Source organism: Geotrypetes seraphini, chromosome 1, assembly GCF_902459505.1.
Source record: "Geotrypetes seraphini chromosome 1, aGeoSer1.1, whole genome shotgun sequence".
NCBI lineage: Eukaryota > Metazoa > Chordata > Amphibia > Gymnophiona > Dermophiidae > Geotrypetes > Geotrypetes seraphini.
In genome coordinates this window covers 497,681,252-497,705,931 of record NC_047084.1, presented here as the reverse complement: position 1 = coordinate 497,705,931, position 24,680 = coordinate 497,681,252, and positions in this window count along the sequence as shown.

Genomic DNA, 24,680 nt, shown 5'->3' with positions numbered 1-24,680 from the left:
TAATATTTCTGACAGCGTGCTTATGAAGCAATGTGCAGTGATGCTGAGAAACATTTTCATTTCTTTCTCCTTTCATGTTTCTGCTTCAGGCATACTTTATGTGGAATTTATATTGCAAACTGGCATTGATAAGGTGTTGGAAAAATAAATAGGGCACCATCTTTGCTGCTAATATATGCACATGAAGTTTCTGCTTTAGAAGTAAAATGATTTTATTTGGTACAAAGGCAAATGTGCTTAGATTTCTGTGACAGACATCCTCATAACAAAATGTAGTAAGGAATACCAATTGCGAAGTGGAAAAAAACAATATCACCAAGAAAATATAATGCATATAATGGGATATTCAGTTTCCTTCTTCAGGCCATTGCTAGGATATTTCTCTTTGGCCAGTGGTTCTGAACCCTGTCTTGGAGGACCCCAGTCAGTTGGGTTTTCAGGATATCCCTAATGAATATGCATGAGACAGATTTGCATATAATGGACGAGACAGGCATGCAAATCTGTCTCATGCATATTCATTAGGGATATCCTGAAAACCCGATTGACTGGGGTCCCCCAAGATAGGGTTCAGAACCACTGTCTTTGGCTATCTCCTATTAATGTGCACAGCTAGAGGCGACTATGATGTTCACTGCACTATTGCTTACAGGAGCTCTAATCTTAAAATGCATGAAGTTTTGCACTTACTGCACATTGGCCATAAAAAATAAACATGCAATAAGTCATTGATTCTATAAAAGACGCCTACAGTTAGGCACCTAGATCAGCATGCCTAGCTGATCTAGACGCCTATCTTATTTTTTTAAAATTGGCTTAATCAGCGCTGATAATTGAAAGTGCCATTAAAAATCAATTTAAAAACATTTTAAAAAGTTAATTAGTCAGAGGCGCCTAACTCAGTAGGCGCCTACCACTTCAAGGTAGGCATCTACACCGATGCACCTACCAACAAGTAGGTGTGGTTAGGAGTACAGCAGAGTGCCTATGAATTCAATGCCTATTGGCACCTGGTGGATGATTGACAATCATGCCGAACAGCACCTAGGAGTTAGACGTTATGTATAGAATCAGGGCCTAAGTACAAAATTTGTTCAGCAAGTATAGAGAATGTATTTTGCATCTTCACTGTGTTATATGCTTGGGCTGATAACATGGGCCCTCAGTGCTATTGGCCCAGGCATGTAATTCAGCCAGGAGCACTATGACAATGAAAGCTAGCCCAACTATTTTGCAGTCCCCCAACACACTTCTGACAGTGCCAATGTGGCCCCCAGACTGCCCGACACAATCCTGCTTCCTTCCCAGTGTCGCATCCAAAACCCTTGATTCAATCTCAACATTCTTTACCCCTCCCCCAATGGCAGGTTCAACCTTCAATCAACATCAAGACACCATCATATCTAGCCCACCCCCTTTCTCCAAAGTCTGCCGCTTAGATTCTTACCCTCCTCTACTCCACGAACCTTCCTCTGGACTTACCCAGAGGTCAACATTGATGACTGAGTTGTCGTGGGTGCCAGAGACCCTCATCTGCTGCCACTCAGGTAAGTGCCCAAACCCAAATGATATCAATGAGCCTTAGAAATAGTCTTGTAGTGTCACTATAAGACCATCCTTCCAGTCAGTCCACTTTCTAATCTAATCTAATCTAATCTTCCATTTGTGAGTCACACATACCTATACAGGCTCAAGAACCACCCAGATCCTGCTTTCTTTCACACTGCGTAGCTAGAGAAAGGCTTTTACTGCAGTGGCTGCCTTTTTAACACAGGAGATAGCAACACATATTTGTGCTACTGTCTACCTCATGGTAATTTCCACATTAGCTGCTTACCTCAGTTTAGTAGAAGGGCCCCATAATTAGCTTTTCATAAGATAGATCAAGTTACCTATTTAGACGCCCAAAAGGAATCTATGGTGAATAGCAAGAGTCTAGAGCTTGGGAAAAGTAAGAAAAGCTCATTGGCAGCCCTCACTGACTAATAAAGAGTAAATGATGACGTTTTCTTAAAACCTTCTCTGTAGTGAAAAATGTACTGTCTTGACACTCTTATTCCTTCATGTACATAGAAAGATATTGTTGCCTAGTTAAAAAAAACCAACACATAAGGGGTTGAGAAGCTCTGAGTATGTTTAAGGAGTTATGTTAGTATGAATTAAAGGCAATATATTACAAAAAAAGCTCTCCCCATTCCTCGTTAATAATGTTTAACTGTTACTGAAAGGTCACTTTGGGCAACCACAAAACTTAGAGACTTGAAGAAAGCACAGATGTTTATTCAGCATATGCGGACCCCTGAGCCCCAAGCTGACTTCAGAAGTCCTGAAACCAGGAAGTTACAGAGCTATTTATACATTCTTCTGGCTATACAACTGAATTCTAGAAAACTTTTAACAACAATCATTGGTCCTAAGCTCACACTAGCAGGTCACTAGCAGGTCACTTATCTAAGCCCTGCAGTCTTTCTGTTACATGTCCAGGAGGGCGGAATACAATATCATGTATGCTGAGATAGGCATAAGAAGCTAGAATGCCCAAGCTAAAACACCCAGTGCAGGCAGGCTAGAACATGAGATACGTTAGGTCTGCAGCTAAACATAATTCAGCATTTTATTATAGAGAAAACTTAGTTCAACACTTAAGAAAACCAGTCCCAGTCTCCTTCATTACTATAGTCAATTGCAAAAATTAATACATGGTAACTGCAAAGCCTGTGTGGTAACAGTTGAGAGTGTGGTTATAATCTGTTCATACAATTACTACACAGGATGTACTTTTAGCACATGGTAAGTACAGGTACAAGATCTTTTATCTGAAATTCCAAAAACCAAAATTTGATGCAAACTGGAAGTAGTCGATTTCCCCAATGTGAAACATACTGAAAGCAATGCAGGTGCATGTGTTTCTCCCGTTCTCTGCTCAATTCAAATTGGTGGGCTGGAAAATGGCAAAATGAGTTGCAGATTCCACTCAGGGTGGCAGTGAGAAGCAGAAAAGTTAGTGTTTATCTCTGTCAGTAGCATACAAAGTTGTACTGAAGAAGTGTGATCTTGGTATATCAGTAAAATGACTGACTAAAAGGTTTGCTGGCAATTTTATGTTCTTATGGCCTGTCTTTTTCTGACTTTATCAATACCATTCCAAAATCCAAAAAAACAAAATATGCCTGGTCTCAAGGATTTTGGATTATATGTGTCTGTGTTATGGGAATGTAACCACAACTATTCAGGTTAAAAAAAAAAAAGAAGACAAAACTTTTTGACATCATAGATAAAACTCCCCATAATCTCTTTACCTCCTAACACTCCAGCAACATTTGGAATATAAGTTCCCATCCTGATACATGTATAACACCCCCAACATCTCTTCCACTCCTAAACTCTCCTAGATCTTAGGAATATAAGGCATAAGCATTAGAACGGGGAGGCCAAAGGGATCATGACCTCCCCAAAAATTGATGGTCTGAAGAGTCAGTTGTGGCTGTACTTCCTCAACCACCTTCTCCTGGCCACTGTAATTTTAAATCTTCAGGCAGCCACTGTTCCTGCTATGTTGAGATTTGAGAGAGAAAGTTTTGCAAAGTTTTCCCAGATGTTTCTGCTCATGTTGAGAGCATTAGCCAGGGTAATCAATCAGAGTGGGTACATATATAACATCTACCTCTGTAACAGGATTCTTTTGCCACCATTATAGGCCTCTTTTGCAAAGCTGTGGTAACAATACTGCTGTGGTAAATACACCAAATTCCATTCAGTTGATATGGGCTTCAGTGTATTTACCATATTAGCATTGCTACCGTGGCTTTATAAAAGGGGCCCTGCAAAGGCAAACTTGTCTATCAGGCTATGATAGAATCCTTAATAGCAGAGTTTCCCGAATTGTGGGTCAGGACATCAAATGGGTGTCACAAAACTCACATTTGGGGCTGTGACCTGGGCGATCTCTCTATAGGTGCATCATTATTCTGTACTTCCTGGAAGGGAAGTAACACAATTTTATTTGGCCATTATATAATGGGGGTCACAAGTACAAAAAGATTGATATGCACTGCTCAATAGAAAAGTCTACCAGCCTCCTCTTAACACTTTTGTTATTTTTAAGCACAATAAAAGCAGAACAGAAGAAAACAGAAGGCAGAAAATATTATCCTCCAAAGGTAAGAACTTGATGTGAAGATATTTTTTATACTGAATATGATTATTTTAGAGGAACAAACTTAGGCCCTCTTGTAATAAGCAGCGGTAGACGTTTCTACCGCGGCCCAGGGCGCTAAAGCTCTGTTGCTTAAATAATTTTATGAGCATCGAAGCAACATCAGAGCAACTTCTACCGCAGCTTAGTAAAAAGGAAGGGGGGGGGGAGGTAATTTAGTGGCAATTTGGGATTCAAATGTGGATGCATTAAACTTATTCAGAAACATAAAAATAGCTTTCATTAGATGCAGAATGAATATATAAAGATAAAGATCAATAAATTTTTTAAAAATATATATAGGCTGATACATTTTTTCTTGAAATAATACATTTCTTGACTAGTTTTCAAGAAGTGACACTCCTATACATCAAATCAAAGGGAAATGAGCAGGTCAGAACAAAGGATGACCTTGCTTGAAACAAATCAATCACAGATTATATTCAAATGGAGCTATGATTGAGAAGAAAGAAGAAGTGCTCAACGAAGAGTAAGAAAGTTGCAGAGATGATTAAATGGATACTGGTCAATATTCAAAGGACTTATTTGCTTAACAGTTTGTCTTCACTGGCTAAGTTTTGTGTGTGCAAGGCATTGTAAGTACAATTACCCAGATAAAAAAAAGATGCAGTGCTGGGAACATTCCCAGGGAGTAGTTAAGCTTTAATCAGTGCTGACCAATTAGTTGAGCTAAAATGAACAACATAAACAAATAGTAGCTGAGTTATGCTCTGTATCGCCCATCTTTTCTGCTCTGCAAGTAAAAAAGTGTCAGCTAAGAGAATGACATTGGGACAAATTTGTCCCCATCCTCATGGGGGTCCGTCTCCTTCACCACCCCATCCTGCAAGCTTTGTCCTCACCCGCAGAAGCCTCGGACACTTTAAAATCATAAATGTTCAAGGTTTGTACAGATGGGGACAGAGCTTGCGGGGATGGGGGGGGGATGAAGACAGAACCCATGGTGACAAATTTGTCTCTGTGTAATTCTCTGCTGATGCCTCCTCTGTCCCACCTACATAAACTGCAGTGGGCTAAGTTCTGAGCCACCTAAACAAATGGGGGTGCCATATCTTCATCCCCTTCAATATCTGATTCTGGAAAAATATTCTAAGCTGATTGTAAGAAGGAAAGATTTTGCATCTTTCCACATATTAAGTGCTTTTAGAGATGGCATGCAATATTCCTGCGTTCACTGCACTCTAGGTGAACAGGCCAATTCCCATTCAGACTTAAGGGGACTGGTCAGTGCTTGACTTTGAGGATATTTCTGGGAGTTCTGATGGAGAAGTTGTGAGAATTTGGCACCCCAAGTGGCCCTTTTACTAAGGCCCTCTTTTACAAAGGTGCGCTAAGCATTTTAGCACGCGTTTAGTGCGCACTAAATCAACGTGTGCGCTAATCGCTAACGCGTCCATAGGATAACATGCACGCATTAGCATTTAGAGCATGATTAGCATGCGCTATTTACTGCATGCTAAAAAAGCGTAGCGCACCTTAAAACGAGGAGACTGAGAGGGGACATGATCGAAACATTCAATATACTGAAGGGAATAGACTTAGTAGATAAAGACAGGTTGTTCACCCTCTCCAAGGTAGGGAGATCGAGAGGGCACTCTCTAAAGTTAAAAGGGGATAGATTCTGTACAAATGTAAGGAAGTTCTTCTTCACCCAGAGAGTGGTGGAAAACTGGAACGCTCCTCCGGAGGCTGTTATAGGGGAAAAATTATATTAGAGAAATAAAAGATCTTAACTCATTTAAAACTAATTTAAAAACATTTCTTTTTAAAGTCTCATTTAATCTTTAGAACGACTCTTTCCGTGAAGTACTAAACTGACTAAATCTCCTCTTACTTCTTTCCCTAACCTAATGTTCTACCCTACCTATCACATATCCCCTTTCTTCCCTCTGGGAAACAGCAAAATGTAACTTTTATTTCCTAATGTTCTTTCCTATGTGTATATTAGTAGGTCTGTATTGTCAGTTTGTCACAGCCCCTTGAAATTATTTATGTTAAATAACTTGTCTCATTGCCTTATGCTATAACTTTTTTATTATGTAATTTGCTTAGTATTTAATAAGCGAACTATCAAATTCAAATAAACTTGAAACTTGAAAACACCCTCCAGGGATTCAAGACAAAATTAGACAAGTTCCTGCTGAACTGGAATGTACGCAGGTAGGGCTGGTCTCAGTTAGGGCACTGGTCTTTGACCTAAGGGCTGCCGTGTGAGCGAACTGCTGTGCACAATGGACCACTGGTCTGGCCCAGCAGTGTCAATTCTTATGTTCTTAGTAAAAGAGGGGGTAAGCTTCACTAAAAGTAGGCAGCACTGTCTCCAGCCCGAGTCTTTCCCACACACTGAAGCTACTTTAAACATGGTGTTAAAATGGCTCCATTTTCTATTATTCCCATAAATGGCCACGTGCTAATTTTCATAGCGCAAGGACATTAGCATGTGAGACTTACCGACGCTTATTTTCTAGGCAGTAAGGGCACACACGCTAATCCTGCCCAATTGGATTTCTATTCTGGTTTGCTTTGGACTGCTTTGGGACTTTGCGGTTTTTTTTTAATTTACTTTAGTTTTATTCTTTTTATTTTTTTATTCTTTGAATTGTACCCTTCCCTCACCATTCTTGGAATTTTGTTATATCTTTACTATTTAATAATTGTTTTCTCAGGTACTCTAGCTAGATTGTGAGCCTTCGGGACAGTTGGGGAAGTTCTAAGTACCTAATTTTATTTTATTGTAACCCATTCTGGGCTCCTGGGGAGGACGGGCTACAAAAATGAATAAATAAATAATCAGTAAGAGTGTGGTGATGCAGCTCTGCTAGCCAGTTAGTGCAGAATAGAGAATGACACAGAGACAAATTTTTACCCATCCCCGCAGGAACTAAAAATCCCTGTCCCGTCCCAGCAAGTTTTGTCGCTGTCCCTGCCCCCATTCCTGTAAGCTCTGCCTTAACCGCGCACAAGCCTTGAACACTTATTATTTTAAAGTGTTTGAGGTTTGTGCAGATGAGGGCAGAGCTTACAGGAAATTGGGGCAGGGACAGGAAAAGAACTCACAGGGATAGGACGGGAAAATGAGTTCCCGCGGGGATGGGTAAAAATTTGTCCCCGTGTCATTCTAGAAGTGTAGAAGTGTCCTAACTTTAGCTGCCAAGTCTGAATTAGAGAGTTGCGCGGGGACAGAAATCCCACCCGTCCCTACCCGTCCCCGCCAAAGTCCCACCCGTCCCCACCCGTCCCCGTGAGGAATCCCTCCATCCCCACCCGTCCCCGCGAGGAATCCCCTCCGTCCCCACCCGTCCCCGCGAGGAATCCCCTCCGTCCCCGCCCGTCCATATAAACTTCAGAAATAGTTATTTCATTTAATTATGCTACTGAATTAAAGGCTCTGGTAGAAACCATTTACAAATAAGCAAAAAGACTTTATTAATTTGAAAATATTAATTGGGAAGAATACATACTTTGCAAATGGGTTTCTACCAGAGCCTCTAATGTTTATAAATTTTTATCAACACAACTAATATACTACTTTATCCTGAAGCAAAATAAAAAAAAAGAAATATAATTCTTTTCCTACCTTTGTTGCCTGGTTTCTGCTTTCCTCATGTTCTCATTCAATTCCTTCCATCCACTGTCTCTCTTCCTTCTGTATCTTCCATTTGCTCTGTTACTGTGCCTCTCCCTTTCTTCCCCCTTCCAAATTGGTCTGGCACCCATCTTCTTCTCTCCGCTCCCCCCATAGTCTGGCATCTGTCTTCTTCCCTGCCAGCATCTTCTCCCTACTCTCTCTTCCCCATTTCCTTTCAGCGTCCTTCTCCCCCCATCTTCCCCATGTCCTGTCAGCGTCCTTCTCCCCCCTCTGTCTTCCACATGTGCTTTCAGTGTCCTTCTCCCCCCTCTGCTTCCCCATGTCCTTTCAGCGTCCTTCTCCCTCTCTGTCTTCCCCATGGCCTTTCAGCGTCCTTCTCCACCCCCCCCGTCATCCCCATGTCTTTTCAGCGTCCTTCTCCACCCCTTTGTCTTCCCCATGTGCTTTCAGCATCCTTCTCCCCCCTCTGTCTTCCACAAGTGCTTTCAGAGTCCTTTCCCCCCCGCCCTTCCCATGGCCTTTCAGCGTCCTTCTCCACCCCTTTATCTTCCCCATGTCCTTTCAGCGTCCTTCTCCATCCCTTTGTCTTCCCCATGTGCTTTCAGCATCCTTCTCCCCCCTCTGTCTTCCACAAGTGCTTTCAGAGTCCTTCCCCCCCCCGCCCTTCCCATGGCCTTTCAGCGTCCTTCTCCACCCCTTTGTATTCCCCCATGTGCTTTCAGCGTCCTTCTCCCTCCTCTGTCTTCAAGTGCTTTCAGCGTCCTTCTCCCCCCCTCCTTCTCTACCGCCCCGGGTGCAGCACAGCCGGCCAGGTCCCCTTACTTTTGTGGCACTTCCCCGACCGACTGACAACAGCCCCGGTCCGACAAACCTCCCTGCCCTTAACTGCGAATCTAAATTACCTTATTACAGCTGCTGTAAGAAGATAATTTAGATTCGCGGCTACAGGGCAGAGAGGATTGTCGGACCGGGGCTGTTGTCGGTCGGTCGGGGAAGTGCCACAAAAGTAAGGGGACCTGGCCGGCTGTGCTGCAACCGGGGCGGGGTGTGGCGGGGCGGACCGCCCCGTCCCTTGGTAGCCACTCGAACCGCGAGGCTACTCTCCTCCTTACCTGCACTGCCTGCAGCACAGAGCCAAACGGAAGTCTTTCCGACTCAGTCGCGCGGCTCTTCTCTCTACCTTCTCTGCTTGCAGCACAGAGCCGAACGGAAGTCTTCCCGACGTCAGCGCTGACGTCGGAGGGAGGGAGGGCTTTAAGCTTTAAGCCCTCCCTCCCCTCCGACGTCAGCGCTGACGTCGGGAAGACTTCCGTTCGGCTCTGTGCTGCAAGCAGAGAAGGTAGAGAGAAGAGCCGCGCGACTGAGTACATCCAGCCCCGCAGGAACCCCGCGACCCTCGAAGGCGTCCCCACGGGATCCCCGCGACCCTAGGGGGCGTCCCCACGGGATCCCCGCGACCCTAGGGGCGTCCCCACGGGATCCCCGTGACCCAAAGGGGGAACCCGCGGGATGCCCGCGGGTCCCGCGGGATTCCCGTCGTCCCCGTTCCCATGCAGCTCTCTAGTCTGAATACAATACAATACAGTGTCTTATATCCCATAATTCTCTACAGGGAATCTATGCAGTTTAAAATAAGAATTAAAACAAGTTCTTGACATTTCATTTTTTTTAAAGTCAGTCCTTGTGGTTGTTAAAGGGGTGAGGTGAAGGATAGGAGGTTGGCTATAGAGAGAAGAGATATGTTTTTAGTTTTTTCCGAAAGTCAAGGTAAGTGGTGGGTTGTTTTAAGCATGTTACTACTATTACTATTACTATTACATGTTACTACTATTACTATTATTTATTATTTCTATAGCGCTGAAAGGTATATGCAGCGCTGTACATTTAACATTCAATAGATGATCCCTTATCGGAAGAGCTTACAACCTAATCTGGACAGACAGGACATCTTGGGGTCAGAGTGTTTCTAGCAGAAGGAATGATATGGTGGGTAGAGGTAACTGGCAGTGAGTGAGTTAAGTGTTGAAAGCAGTTTCAAAAAAGTGAACTTTTAGCTTGGATTTAAATATCGCTAGAGACGGATCATGGCGTATTGATTCTGGCAGCCTGTTCCAGGCATATGGCAAGAAAGAAGGGACGGAGTCTCTAGTTGGCATTAGAGGAGAATGGTACAGATAAGAAGGACTTACCTGAAGAATGGAGTTTGCAAGGGGGGGGGGGTAAGTGAAGACAGATATTGTGGGACAACAGAATGAATGCACTTGTAAGTCAGTAAGAGAAATTTGAACTGTACAGTTGTACCTTGGTTTACGAGCATAATTCATTCAAGAAGCATGCTCGTAAACCAAAATACTCGTATATCAAAGCGAGTTTCCCCATAGGAATTAATGGAAACTCGCTTTGATACGTTCCCCCCCCCGAGGCCAGCGGCGCTGCTCCCCCCCCCAAGAACCGGCATTGCTCTCCCCGCTCATGAACGCCACCCCGCATGATCCGCCATCCCCCCGCTCGTTTCATCCCCCCCATGATCCAGCGTTGCACCCCCTCCCAGCCACGATGCGGCATCCCCCAAGCATCCACCCACCCACCCGATCACATTTCTTACCCCTGTTTGGCACCGGCACCAACGCACAGGACATGCCAGTGCCGGTGCCCGAAGATCTGCCTCCTTTGCGCTGGGCCTTGAGCATCTGCGCATGCTCAAGGCCTTCGGGTTCCCATTCTCTCCGAGATTCTCGGCCTTGCGCATGTGCAGATGCTCAAGGCCCAGCGCAAAGGAAGTAGATCTTCAGGCACCAGCACCGGCATGTCCTTTGCATTGGTGCCGGTGCCAAACGGGGGTAAGAAATGTGATTGGGTGGGTGGGTGGATGCCTGGGGGATGTCGGATCATGGCGAGGAGTGGGATGCGACGTGAACGGAGGATGCCGGATCGCGGGGGGGGAGGATGCTGGATCGCAGGGGGGGGGGGGGTGCTCATAAATCGAGGCACACTTGGTTTCCGAGGTGATTTTGCGAATGTTTTGCTCATCTTGCAAAACACTCACAAACCGGTGCACTCGCAAACCGAGGTACCACTGTATTTGGAAACAGATGGGGAGCCAATAAAGTGACTTGAGGAGAGAGATAATGTAAACATGGTGACTCTTGCGAAATATCAGTCATTCAGCAGCATTTTGAATGGATTGAAGGGGAGAGAAACATTTGAGCGGAAGGCCTGAGAGAAGTATGTTGTAGTAGTCTAAGCGAGAGGTGATAAGAGTGTGGAGAAGGGTTTTGATAGTGTGCTCAGAAAGAAGAGGTTGGATTTTGGTAATATTATAGAGGAGAAAGCAACAAGGTTTTAGTGGTTTGTTAGATTTGAGCGAAGAAGGAGCAAGATGAGCCAAAGATTACCCTGAGGTTATGATCTGACAAGACAGGGAGGATGAGAGTGTTGTCCACAGCGATAGAGAATGGAGGGACAGGGGAGGTGGGTTAGGTGGAAAGATGTTAGCAGTTTGCTCCAGATAAGAGGTTCTTGGTGTTAAAAGGTAGCTTCAAACATCTTCTTCTGCTGAACTTAATGAGGTCATGGGAAGGATAATTTGAAACATTATGATACTCATGAATTGAAGAAGGAGTGAGGGACTTTGATATCAGAACTTAGTCCATTCAAGTTTTTTTCCATAGATCGCTTTATGAATCATGCAGGCTATCTTGAATTGGATTCACTTTTTCATTGGCAGCCAGCATAGTTGTTCTAATAATGGACTTACCCTCTCGTACCAATTCATTCTGAAAATTATTCTGGCGACAGTGAGTATTGGTTGGTGCCTGGTTAACTGCCAGATAGCAGCATTGTGCTTTTGGGTCCTTCCCCAGGTCCAAATCTCCCTTCTCTCCCCTGAAGATAATGCAGCCCCGTAGGCGAGTCAATCTCCTTCACCCCAAAACAAATAAATTCTGATCCGCTATCCCTCTCCCAAAGGCAAATCAATCCTAAGTCCTGATCTTCCTTCCCTCCTCCCAAAGACAAATGAACTTTGTAGGAAATCCCTCCTCCCTTCTCCCAAAGGCAAATCAACCCCATAGGTGAGTCCTCGTCCTCCACCCCAGAAGACAAATCAATCCTGGGTCCTAATCGCCCCACCTCCTCATGCTTGAAGACAAAATCAATCCTGTAGCTAAGTTTTCCACCTCCACCACTTTTATAGGCCCCATAGACTACCTCAGATGGTCTAAAGCAGTGGTTCCCAACCCTGTCCTGGAGGACCACTAGCCAGTCGGGTTTTCAGGATAGCCCTAATGAATATGCATCGGGCAGATCTCTACTCCTATCATCTTCATTACAAGCAAATCTTTTTCATGCATATTCTGAAAACCTGACTGGCTGGTGGTCCTCCAGGACAGGGTTTGGAACCACTGGTCTAAAGGGATTATACAGGTAGGAGAAATGCTCACTTACTCCTTCCCATTACAGGTCCAGTCTTAAAATGTTTGCTGCAACCTCCTAGCACCAGTCCCATAGTACTTGTGAATATCATAAAACTGTCGCTAAGGGTCTTGCCCAGGGATCTCAAAGTCCCTCCTTGAGGGCCACAATCCAGTCGGGTTTTCAGGATTTCCCCAATGAATATGCATTGAAAGCAGTGCATGCACATAGATCTCTTGCATATTCATTGGGGAAATCCTGAAAACCCGACTGGATTGCGGCCCTCAAGGAGGGACTTTGAGACCCCTGGTTCTTGCCAGTCATTTTGTTATTGAGTCCATTTACTTTGTCTAGAGACTTTAGTAAACAAGTTGGTTCAGAAACATTTCCTGTAGAGGTTTGACTTATTGAGAGAACAGTGTTATTACCTTCAGACTTGTGGTTGCTGCCAATACTAGACACTGGTCCTGACAAATACAAATTTGATATGCAGAGGGTTTACTTTGACTCTGGTACATGCTAGGCGGAAGGCAAGATGAACTTCATAATAAAATCTTCTGTTACACAAATATGTTTAAAAAAATGTTGTGACGGGCAGTGCATCAAATGATGTGAATAAATAAATATCTCAACTCGGGTCTCCAAGAAAGCCATGAAATTAACAACACATGTTATGAGATCTTTTACTCACTCACTGCAAATGATTAGACACTAGTGGCTCATTTCATATAAGGTGCCAAATAGCATTCATATGATAGTGATTTTCTGTCACTGTTGAGCAGAGCTGGATTTCAACTAGTAAACTGAAGGTGACAGACTGTATCACTATGTCAATCCACTTAGTTATACACTATGAAGCTATTTAATGTCTAAACTTATATTAGTGAATGAGGGGCAGAAGCCCATCTTAATGCACTAATTCTAACCTTTCAGGTCAATTCTTTTTAAATTGGGGTGTCTCTATTATAAGGTATTCATGGGTTTGGTTCCGTCCTACCTAAATGAGTTGTTTTGTTATTCTTCTACATAACACTCGTGTATTACCAAAGCATTTTTTTTTGTTCATCTAAGAGCTGTAGGTACAAAAGATATCATGACAAAGCCCTCTCTTTTCAAATTGCTTTATGGGACAAGGATTTCAAGCAGCTTTCATTATCATCCATTTCTTACCTTCATTACAGGAAACAACTTAAGACTTTCTTGTTTATTAAATTTCTTAGCTCTTAATATTAACACATTCTTCACATTGATTTATGTATCATAGCTAGTCTTTTGTAAACCACATTGAACTTTACGGTAATGGCGGTCTAGAAATAAATTCTTGTGTTATGTTATGTAGATGCTGAAATTTTATTTATTTATTTCTTCCATTTGTGCATCGCACATACCTATACAAGTTCTAGGCGACATTACAGAGGAAGGGGTTAGAAGAAGGTAGGGAGGACTATGGAGGGCAGGAAGGAGTGGAGAGGAGAGAAGCATGTAGAATATTTCATAGAAATTACTAACTTTACAGATAGGAGCACCATCTATGTAAATGATATATAAATGAATTAAAGGAATATGTATAAAGGAATAGAAGGGAGGAACCGTTAAACAATAAAATTCAGGGAAATTCATTTAATAAAATAAAAATAATATGGGTAAAAACAATGGAATACAATTTAAAATAACTCATAAACTTGGGGGGGGGGAATCAAACAAGTCTGACAGAAGTCCAATTTCCTGAAGCAGCTCTGTTGCCTCAGCATATTTTAAATAATCCCAATGGCAAAAGTCCAGACGGGACAGATATCAGCTCGGGCTTTCCTGCTGCTGCAGCCCCGACTCATCGCTTCCAGGCAGAAGATGCAGAAATCAGTTATAGTAGAAATTTCAAGCCAGCTGATCAACCGTTCCCCTTAACTGTATCCATGACATCGTGTTTGTCTGTCTTGGCTGTTTAGATTGTAAGTTCTTTCGAGCAGGGACTGTTTTCTTCTTCTTTGTGACTCTGAGAAGCACTGCGTGCGTCTGGTAGCGCTATAGAAATAATTAATAGTAGTAGTAGGTGGTGGGTTTTTTTAGTTCTTAAAATTTATGTGTATGTGTTTTAGAGATCTTTGTGGGGGGCCTTTCCTATTAAATTTCATAGTTCCTTTCTGAAATGTTTATTTAAATTTTATAATTGTAAACCGCTTTGATTGCTTCTATATATTTGCAGTATATCAAATGAAATAAATCTGTAATCTATAAGTAGGAACTGAGACATTCAGGCTGAGATGTTCACATTCTTTTCCCCCTCCCACCCATCTGTATACTAGAAAATTTCAAAAAGGCTCTGTTGAACTTTGAACCTTTTATGAAATATGTATAAAAACACTGTACAATACACAATCAATATGGCCACATAAAGTGTATGTGTGTTGGGGGGGGGAATTGATTTCACCTTGCTTCTCAAGGGCAGCAAAATACCTATACTGTTGAGGTGTCGGGCCGGGGGGGGCATGATGACAATGAAACCAATTTCTGCTCCTATATCCCAAGGGCTCCTTTTACTAAGCTGAGTTAACGTTTTTAGCGACCATAACTTTTTAGCGTGCGCTAAACCTGCACTACATGGCTAGAGCTAATGCTAGCTCAATGCTGGCATTAGTGTCTAGCACGTGTGGCAATTTATTACATGCTATTTCATGTGTTAATGCCCTAACGCGGCTTAGTAAAAGGAGCCCCAAATTTCCCAATGTTGCGTGAACAAAACGTTGGTGGGGACATGGCTCTTTAATCCACCCCATTCAACTGCCTATGATGCTACTCAAGTGTCATTGCTCGACACTTTCCACATATAATTGCTGTTAATTATATGTGGAATTAATAATTTTCACTAGAATTGATGAAAAATCACTTGAAAAAAATAATAAAATACCATGATTTTCAAACTGAAGTTGAAAGACCTTTAGAAGAAAAAAATGAGAGTTAACAATTGTGATTAGATTTCAAAGAGCAATAACTTGGTCATTTTCAATTTGAAAGATATAACCCCATTAATTTTGCAAAAATGCATCCTTCTTAGAACAGTATACATTTAGGGGTAAATTCTCTATTAGTACGTCTAACTTCAGCGTGCTTTAGACGTCCGGCAAACGCAAATGTCAATCAAACGGTACTTAGGCGTGCAGTAGACGTCCCTACAACCTCTTGGCGCAAGATAGACGCAGGTTTCTGAAACATCATTAAGACGTCTCCAATGGACCCGTGATAGACTTCGGTACAATGTTTGTTTGTTTTTTGTTTTTTTTTAGATTATACTTTTTTTATACTCTTTATTATCAGTCATTCAGCATTGTAAGTATAGGATGATGAAAAGGATAACCAAAACACAGTATACCATTTTGTAAACTATATATTAGTTGATCTGGCAATATCAGTGAGGTAGGGAATGGCAGACAGAGAACACTTCTGTGTTGTATCTTTTTCCTCTAGGACAGGGGTGTCCAATGTCGGTCCTCGAGGGCCGCAGTCCATTCAGATTTTCAGGATTTCCCCAATGAATATACATGAGGTCTATTTGCATGCACTGCTTTCATTGTATGCTAATAGATCTCATGCATATTCATTGGGGAAATCCTGAAAACCCGACTGGATTGCGGCCCTCAAGGACCGACATTGGACACCCCTGCTCTAGGATATCAGAATTGTACAGTTTATCATTAATACAAGGAAAAAAAATATGTTATGTTTCAAAGGAGAACTAGAAGATGAAACGTACCGAGTGAGTGTTGAACTTACATTATCAGTATGGAAGGTGGGAACCGGTAGATGTATGCTACACAGAAAGCTGTACAGGAATGTCATACTCACCTCCTATTAGAAGTGGAAAGGATAGGACTTTGAACACCATATAGACTTCTTATAAACTTCGTTTAAGTTCCACAAAGACTGGCAGGAAAGGCACCCTAAGTCATCCAATAAGCTTTCTCTCGATTTCCCAGAGACATTATTTCAGAGAGGATAGTTTAGAAGTGATATCTTGCTCGAAAGAACACTCTCCTGGTCTTAAAACATTGCTACAATCAGCTCATTCATCAGAACAAAGGTAAATCCCATAACTTACACTGGCCCAACTTAGAAACAGAATCAAAACACAGATTAGACCTGAATGTGGCTTCTAGTTCACAGGAAGAGGAATTAGCCAGCAGCACAATGCTGACCTCATTGTGACATCATCAAGGTGCACATGGAAGGTAGATATGCCACAAGTAAAAGACAAGCCGGGAGTTGAACTCACAACCTACAGATGATCAATATAGTGCTTTTACTCACTGACCTACACCTGTGTCTCTGGTTCCCCTGTCATAGCATACCTTAGTGATGTGCTAAAATATACTCTACTTAGCTATCATATATCAGTCAGTTGAGGCAAAAGACTGGTAGTTCAATGGTGTAAAGCACTGTTGTCACGGATGCAACACCCATATTTTTAAGTATGGTTCAATAAATGTAATACAGAGTCAAAATTATGCTGTTTATTTTATCAAACCCAAGCTCAACTTTGTAATGTATTGTGTATAGTCTCGCTAATGTGTTTGTGATGAAAATGAGATGCGATAGGTGTATATCCTATATAATAAAACCCTAGCCGCGCATGCGCACATACCTGTGTGCTTCTGTGATCTCTGCTCTGTGATCAGTAGGTCTGTGGCCAGCAGGAGTGCAGATGCAGCAGCCAGGCGACTCCCCTCTCCCGCCCTCACTCACCACCAAAACCAAAACCACCACCGCCAAAGCCTCCTCCTTCTGCCCAGCCGGGAGGAGGGCTCCGAGTCGCTGAAGACTGTCCCAGATCAGCTTACACAGTCCCTAAAAAATTAACCTTTTCATCTGAGGCGCGAGGCTACGGTGACCTTCCTCCCCCGGCTCACTAAGGTTTCGTCTTAAGAAATTCAAATGCATTGTTGAAAATGCAAGTGACTATTCTCTGTCATCCTAGACACCCCTGCAACACCCCAACAACACACTCCTGCAGCATAAACCCCTCATGTTATAATCAAGTAAAAGACAAGCCGGGAGTTGAACTCACAACCTATGGATGATTGGTACAGCACGTTTACTCACTGAGCTACTTAACTCTAGCCCTAACCCTAACCATAAAGTAGCGTCTGACGTCATAGAAGCCGTTAGAATTTTGAAATCGTTTTGGACGTTCATTGGGTGTTCTCAGATCAAATACACCTGTAGATACTTGCAATGATTACCCCTTGTCAAAGCTTGTACCTAAAGCCATTTCTGGAGACTCCCATTCCCAAGTCCCCAATATAGCTCAGTGCTTAAAAGCACTGCATGTATCTTCCAAAGGTCAGGGGTTCAAGTCCTGACTAAGGTTACCAAAGCCATAATATTCTTTTTTTTTCCACCCACCCAAACATGCATAGCTAAGCTAAAATATGTGAACCTCACTTCCCAATCTTCATTTATTTAATTTATAACTTGTCATTGTGTTTGGGGGAGGTGAAGTTTCATTAGGTTTACATGGTAAGCTTCTAAGCGATCTGCTATACTTTTTTGTATAACAGCGATATCGGCGTGGTTTAGGATGTAATCAACAGTGTTGATGTAGCGCAGAGTGGCTGCTGCAAGCACGCCCAAGCGGCACAAAAACGTCATCGCGTTTTTTTGCGTTGTGACGTCATAGAATCACCCATTCTTCATACGCAATTATTTATTCTAAAATGGCTGCCAGGAGACAGCCAAATTTCTCTACAGAGGACTCCAGGCTGCTGGCCAGGCTCTTCTTGGTACATGAGCACCACTATTTTAGAGTGGCAGGCCATCGCAGGTCATACCTGCAGTTCAGGAACTCCTGGACCCGCCTGACCCGGCGGTATAACAGAAGAGCCTCATGTCCCAGGGAAGTAAGTATTCCAAGTCAGGCCCTCACAAATAATCATGTAATGATGATGGAAACCTGTCTCAATCAAATTGGTCATGTTATTGTGGATAAATCTTGATTCCTTTTAAAAACTACAATTGTGCATAATAAATCTTTTACATTGAATACTGAAATTAAAGCACATCCCAAAGGAGCAGTAGTAGGATTTTAAATGACAAATTCAGCTCCTATAAGGCATCTATTCCATTCACAACATGCACACAACTAATTTTTGGGTCATGAACATCACATTTGTAATAGAAACATCTTGAAATCAACTTTGCCAAAGGAAAACAAATATATTAAAGTGCTGCTATGTCATTTCAAATACCTTCAACTTTCCTGTATCAATCTGCTGGTCTAGGGAGATAGTGGCATGACGTTTAAAGTGACAGCGTCAGTACCCTGACGTCAGGGGTTTCAAGCCACGCTGCTCCTTCTGACCAAACTATTTTATTGCCCCTGCTGCATGATTGTAAGCTCACCAGGACATGCTGTAATGTGGGGCAGTGCTGATAGGCTACAGCCTCAGCACCCTGGGGTTGTGAGTTCAATCCCACACTCCTCCTTGTGATGCTGGCCATGTCACCTCACCCCCCCCCCCCCCCCACTGTCCCAGGTACAGTAGAGAGATAGCGATGCCTCCAGCACAGAAAGGGGAAAATGCTGGAGTACGTGAATACATTCATGTAAAACATGTGGCAGAAGGGGGTGGAGGCAGGCAGCAAAGCGGATAGGGGCTCTTGGAGGGCAGCGTACTCCATTTTTATGTGCTTATAGAGGTCAATACTTAAGTAAACATGTTATGCCACAGTGCTAGATGGCACTTATCATATCCCTCCCTCTCTGTTCTTTCTCTCTCTCTCTATTATCCAGGTTGAGGATCTCAGGAAAAGGGGGCGGCTGCTGAGGCGCCAGGAGCAGGCCTTCCTTGAGGGGGTGAGGGAGGAATTGCGCGCTGAAGCCGGTGAGTAATGAGTCCAGCGTGTGTTTCTTTGTGATCAGCCTACCAGAATAAATAGATGAAAATGCTTGAGTAGCTGTAAACCATTCTTAATCATAAAATTTGCAGTAAAGCTGCTATTGTGATATCATGTCACAATGGCGTTATGGTGTTCTACTTGCCTCACTTACTTACGCTACATTTTGATGTTTACAGTGGAGTAGGTGCTTTGCATCCTGTTATTAGCATTTGAAGAAAATAACATAGTAAAGAATGTCATGTTCAAAAGTGTTGTGGACATATCTGACTGTATCCTGTTTCCCTCTTGTCAAGCAGCAGCACAGGCACCCCCTCAGGAGGCACCGCAGCTGATGGAGGGAGCCCCACCCTGGTCCTCTGCGGAGGAGGAAGAGGAGAGGGAAGAAGAAGGGGAGGAGGAGGAGGAGGGGGATTATTCTCCCTGGCAGCCCTCAGGACCACCCACACCGCCTGCCCCACCACTGCCCCCTGGACTGCCTGCCCCACCACTACCCCCTGGACCCCCACCACCATCCCCTGTTGGACCTTCCCCTTCCCCCACCCATAGCCCTTCCCCTCACTCTCCTGCCCTTCCTATTCCTGATCCCATCCCACCACCTTTCCTTGCTGTTCCCCCCCAGGAGCAGCCCGACCAGCCTCAGGAGGGGGCGGGCAGAGAGATGGAGGCCTACTCTGCCATCTTGGAGGAGGTGAAGGTATTGAGAGGGTGTGTGGAGAGGATGGAACATGCCCTCTTGCAGCTGGTAGCCGAATGAGGGCATGGTGCCAGCAGCCATACACCCTCTCAATGACTGCACCTCTTCTGCCCTCCTCGCCTGAGGTAGCTCAAGCTGCTCTTGGGGGGCACCCACCCTCTTTCCCTGTGTTATGTGTTACATGTAAATAGTTTTTACAAAAGTTTAAATTTTTTAAAGTTTTATATTTGAATAAAAAATTGTTTATGGTTTAAACTTTCCTGTGTGGATTTAACCTTGTAGCATCAGCAGTTTAGTGGACAGAGTCCAAGGTAGATAGGGGTTCAGGAGGGACTGCTTAATGGGCCCTTTTCAATATAACAACAAGGTGACATATAGAAAGTTTGACAATCTTTATTGGGGTCTGTCATTCATTCTATTACCTGCTAGCCACTCTGATGTCAAATCATTGCAGAATCTAGGAAAGAAGCAAGTGAATGCAAGGGTATATGCAATTGTAGGTAGATGACGACATCTCAGCTATGATGTGCAAAGTAAGCCAGTCCCTGTTCCAAAATAAATGGCTACATAAGGAAGAGAATATAAATCACTGTGGTAGATTTGTTGTTGAGGAATAGGGTTACTGCTAGTAAGAGTTGGCTCCACACCAGGAGAATCCAAATGAGACATGTGGGTTTTTCTTCCTTTCACTGAAGGTGATGGAAGTAAAGGCCAGATACCTCAATCTATCCTCCTGGTTCTTGAGCTGCACTATTTTGGTTAAGCAGGTGTGGAAACCACAAAGATGCTCACAGCTGCACTGCTCTCAGTAATACAAAACTCCATCTGACAATACTGCAGGAACAACTACAGTTGCCTGTCTAAGACACCTGAAAACAGAAAAGAGGAGAAGCTGGTTTACACAAGGTTCACAAACAGGGGGTTCAACCCCCAAGGTCCATATCTGTCCTCCCTTCCCTGAAGCAACCTCATTTATGTTGAGCTGCTTAGATGTCACCGTGGTATAGTTGTTAAAGCAATAGCCTTAACTCGCTGATGGTGTGGATTAATATCACCTGTAATCCTCCACTGCTACTGTTTAGAGCTCATGTGAGGGAATAGACTAACTGAAAACAAAGTTTGTATGCATATAACAGCAGGAATGCGTGCCATGGTGTTCTATGAGGCCAACATTATCAATTTACTATTGTTCCTGAAAGTCATCAAGGATACCTGTGTGAAGAGAACAATAGAAGTGTGAAACATTTATTTCACTCATCAGAAGAGTGACTCAAGTGAAGAATAGTAGAGTAAGCAAATAAAGGTTACCATATATCATTCTCACCTACAACTGTTTGGCTAGGTGCAAGCTGGTGTGCTGAGCTGCTCGTCTGGTCTCTCTCTGGCAAACAGGTGATGAGCATAGTTAACCTGAAATGAAGAATAGAGAGAAACTGTTAACAAAGACCTATGTCTCCAAAATTAAACACTGAAGTTGTGGCAGAACACACACCTAGAAGTAACAGAGGTGCTAACATACCTTTAGACTCCTTATTAAAAATGGCAGCCATTAGGCACTCATTAGGAGTTTTCCACCTGAACCATGTACACTGATTGGATGTCCACTGAATGGCAGTGTTTCCCCCTCCCCCAACACACCCAACCTATTTTTATCAATGAGTTAGTACACAGAACCATTCCTCACCTGATTTTAACTTGCCTGTAATTTGATTCTACAAAGAATTAACTTTAGCTCTATGAGTAAACCCTCTCAGATGTGTGAACACATCCATTTTACTTACATATCCATTTTTCTACCAACAAAATTTCTATCAGCATGGTCTTTATCAGTCTTCTCAGTCATTTTTGTCAGCCCTGTGGAATGGAGAGTAGGAGATATCAGAAATAAAATAACTATTATAAACAATAGCACACAATGAAAGCCCATAAAGAGAAGTCAGTTTTTCTGATTGGTTTCTTTAGTTCTATCATAAGGACACCTAAGTAGCTTACAAAATATCATTCTCACCTGGACTTACTATCTGAGCTGCTTCTAGAAAAGATAAAACAACATATTAGAATGACATGTAGCTTGTTAATGGCTCTGTGGAATAGAGAGAAATGGGAGGCAGAGATAGGAAAAAAAATGTAAAAGACTAAGACAGAGTAAAGTCCCAAACATCTGCATAAGCAATAGGACAGAATAGAAAGGAAACACTACTCACCTGGACCTTCTTATACCCATGCACGCCTATGTAGCGTTTGACGTCAGCAGGGCGGGAAAACTTTCTCTATGCCTATTGGGCGCTGTTCGGGCCCGGTTGCTTGTCCCTCTTCCTAACCACGCCCATCACACCTCATTGGCTGTCCTATGGGGGTGTGTTTGAACGTGTTCTACAAGTAGCCTGAAAAGATGTCTTCACCTTGCAACATGGCTCCAAAACGGAAATCGAATTTCTTGCATGGAGAGTTGCAGATATGGAAAATGGAGGTGGGGCAGACCATGACATTATGAAAGCAGGGAGAGTGGTGGGTGTGGGCATCTGTGTATAACCTGGCCTGGCCCATTCTTTTCCCTAACAATTGATTCCCCTCCACACTTAACACAAAACCTAAGTCCTCAACAATCCCTCACACCAACACCCAGAAAAATCCATAAACTAAAGAAATACAGATAATGGGGGTGGGGAGGAGTGTCAAAGGCAGAAGGGAGTATAAAGGAGAACAGCCAAGTCATAGCACAAAGTTTCATCATTGAGGAAACGGAACACCACAAACACCAACTCACATGAGGGGGTCTTACATAGGAAAAATGGCTGTGCCAAAGCTTTCTATATACTAAGCACACCTAATTAGCGGCTGACGTCATAGGAACCGTTAGGATTCAAATCTAATTGGATGTCCATTGGATGTCGTGTTGCCACATACAGCTGTAGTGACGTTGTAGTCATTTCCTTCACATCTCTAAGCTTTGATATGAAGCTCTATGTTCTAAACAAAGTTACCTCTATAGCTCTATGCCTTAAGGCATTGCTTTTTTTCATCTTCTATACATCAGGGGATTCAAGTCTTGAGTAAGGTTAGCAAATAGCTTATATTCATTTCTCAGCTAGGACACCTGGTAACTCTTTAGCCTTGCCTTTACATATCAATATTTTGCTTCAGATTTTATTATGTGCAGCCCATTGTCTAATATTTAATGCAACCTGTTCTCTCTCATGCTGAACACCCTCCCCCCACCAAAAACATCCCCCCCTAACTGGATCATTCTTCAACACCTGTCCAAGCCCTCTGAAGTTTGATTTAACTCATAGCTGTTGGCCAATGCCTATATTGCATCAAAAGAAACACATTCCTACTACCGTATTTTCGCGGATATAACGCGCACCTGTGTAAAACGCGCACAGGGGTATAGCGCGCAGAAATCACGATGATATGTACCAAAACTTTTCTATACCGCGCTCAGGCATATAACGCGCATGATGCCCGACGCTCCTTTCGCCCGCCCTGACTTTCCGTGCGCTGTCCCGACTCTCCGTTCACCCCCCTGACTTCCGTGCACTGCCCTGACTTTCCGTGCGCTGTCCCGACTCTCCGTTCACCCCCCCTGACTTTCCGTGCACTGTCCCCCCTTGAAGTCCTGTCCCCCTTGAAGGTCTGTCCCCATTCTGAAAGCCTGATGCCCCCCCCCCCGACGTCCGATACATCCCCCCCCCCGGCAGGACCACTCGCACCCTCACCCCGAAGGACCGCCGACTCCCCAACAATATCGGGCCAGGAGGGAGCCCAAACCCTCCTGGCCACGGCGACCCCCTAACCCCACCCCGCACTACATTACGGGCAGGAGGGATCCCAGGCCCTCCTGCCCTCGACGCAAACCCCCTCCCCCCAACGACCGCCCCCCCCCAAGAACCTCCGCCCGTCCCCCAGCCGACCCGCGACCCCCCTGGCCGACCCCCACGACCCCCCCCACCCCCCTTCCGCGTACCTTTGGAAGTTGGCCGGACAGACGGGAGCCAAACCCGCCTGTCCGGCAGGCAGCCAACGAAGAAATGAGGCCGGATTGGCCCATCCGTCCTAAAGCTCCGCCTACTGGTGGGGCCTAAGGCGCGTGGGCCAATCAGAATAGGCCCTGGAGCCTTAGGTCCCACCTGGGGGCGCGGCCTGAGACACATGGTCGGGTTTGGCCCATGTGCCTCAGGCCGCGCCCCCAGGTGGGACCTAAGGCTCCAGGGCCTATTCTGATTGGCCCACGCGCCTTAGGCCCCACCAGTAGGCGGAGCTTTAGGACGGATGGGCCAATCCGGCCTCATTTCTTCGTTGGCTGCCTGCCGGACAGGCGGGTTTGGCTCCCGTCTGTCCGGCCAACTTCCAAAGGTACGGGGAAGGGGGGTGGGGGGGTCGTGGGGGTCGGCCAGGGGGGTCGCGGGTCGGCTGGGGGGGCGGTCGGAGGTTCTTGGGGGCGGGCGGTCGTTGGAGGGAGGGGGGTTTGCGTCGAGGGCAGGAGGGCCTGGGATCCCTCCTGCCCGTAATGTAGTGCGGGGTGGGGGTAGGGGGTCGCCGTGGCCAGGAGGGTTTGGGCTCCCTCCTGGCCCGATATTGTCGGGAAGTCGGCGGTCCTTCGGGGTGGGGGTGCGAGTGGTCCTGCCGGGGGGGGGGGGGATGTATCGGACGTCGGGGAGTCGGCCGGGCAAGAGGGCTTGGGCTCCCTCTTGCTCCGATCGTGGATGCGGGTGCGGGTGGGAGCGCGTGCGAGCGGTCGTTCGGGGTGGGGGTGCGAGCGGTCCTGCTGGGGGGGTGAATCGGGCGTCGGCGGGGTGGGAACTATGTTTAAAAACTTTTCTATACCGCGCTCAGGCATATAACGCGCGAGGGGTATGCGCGGTACGTAAAATCAC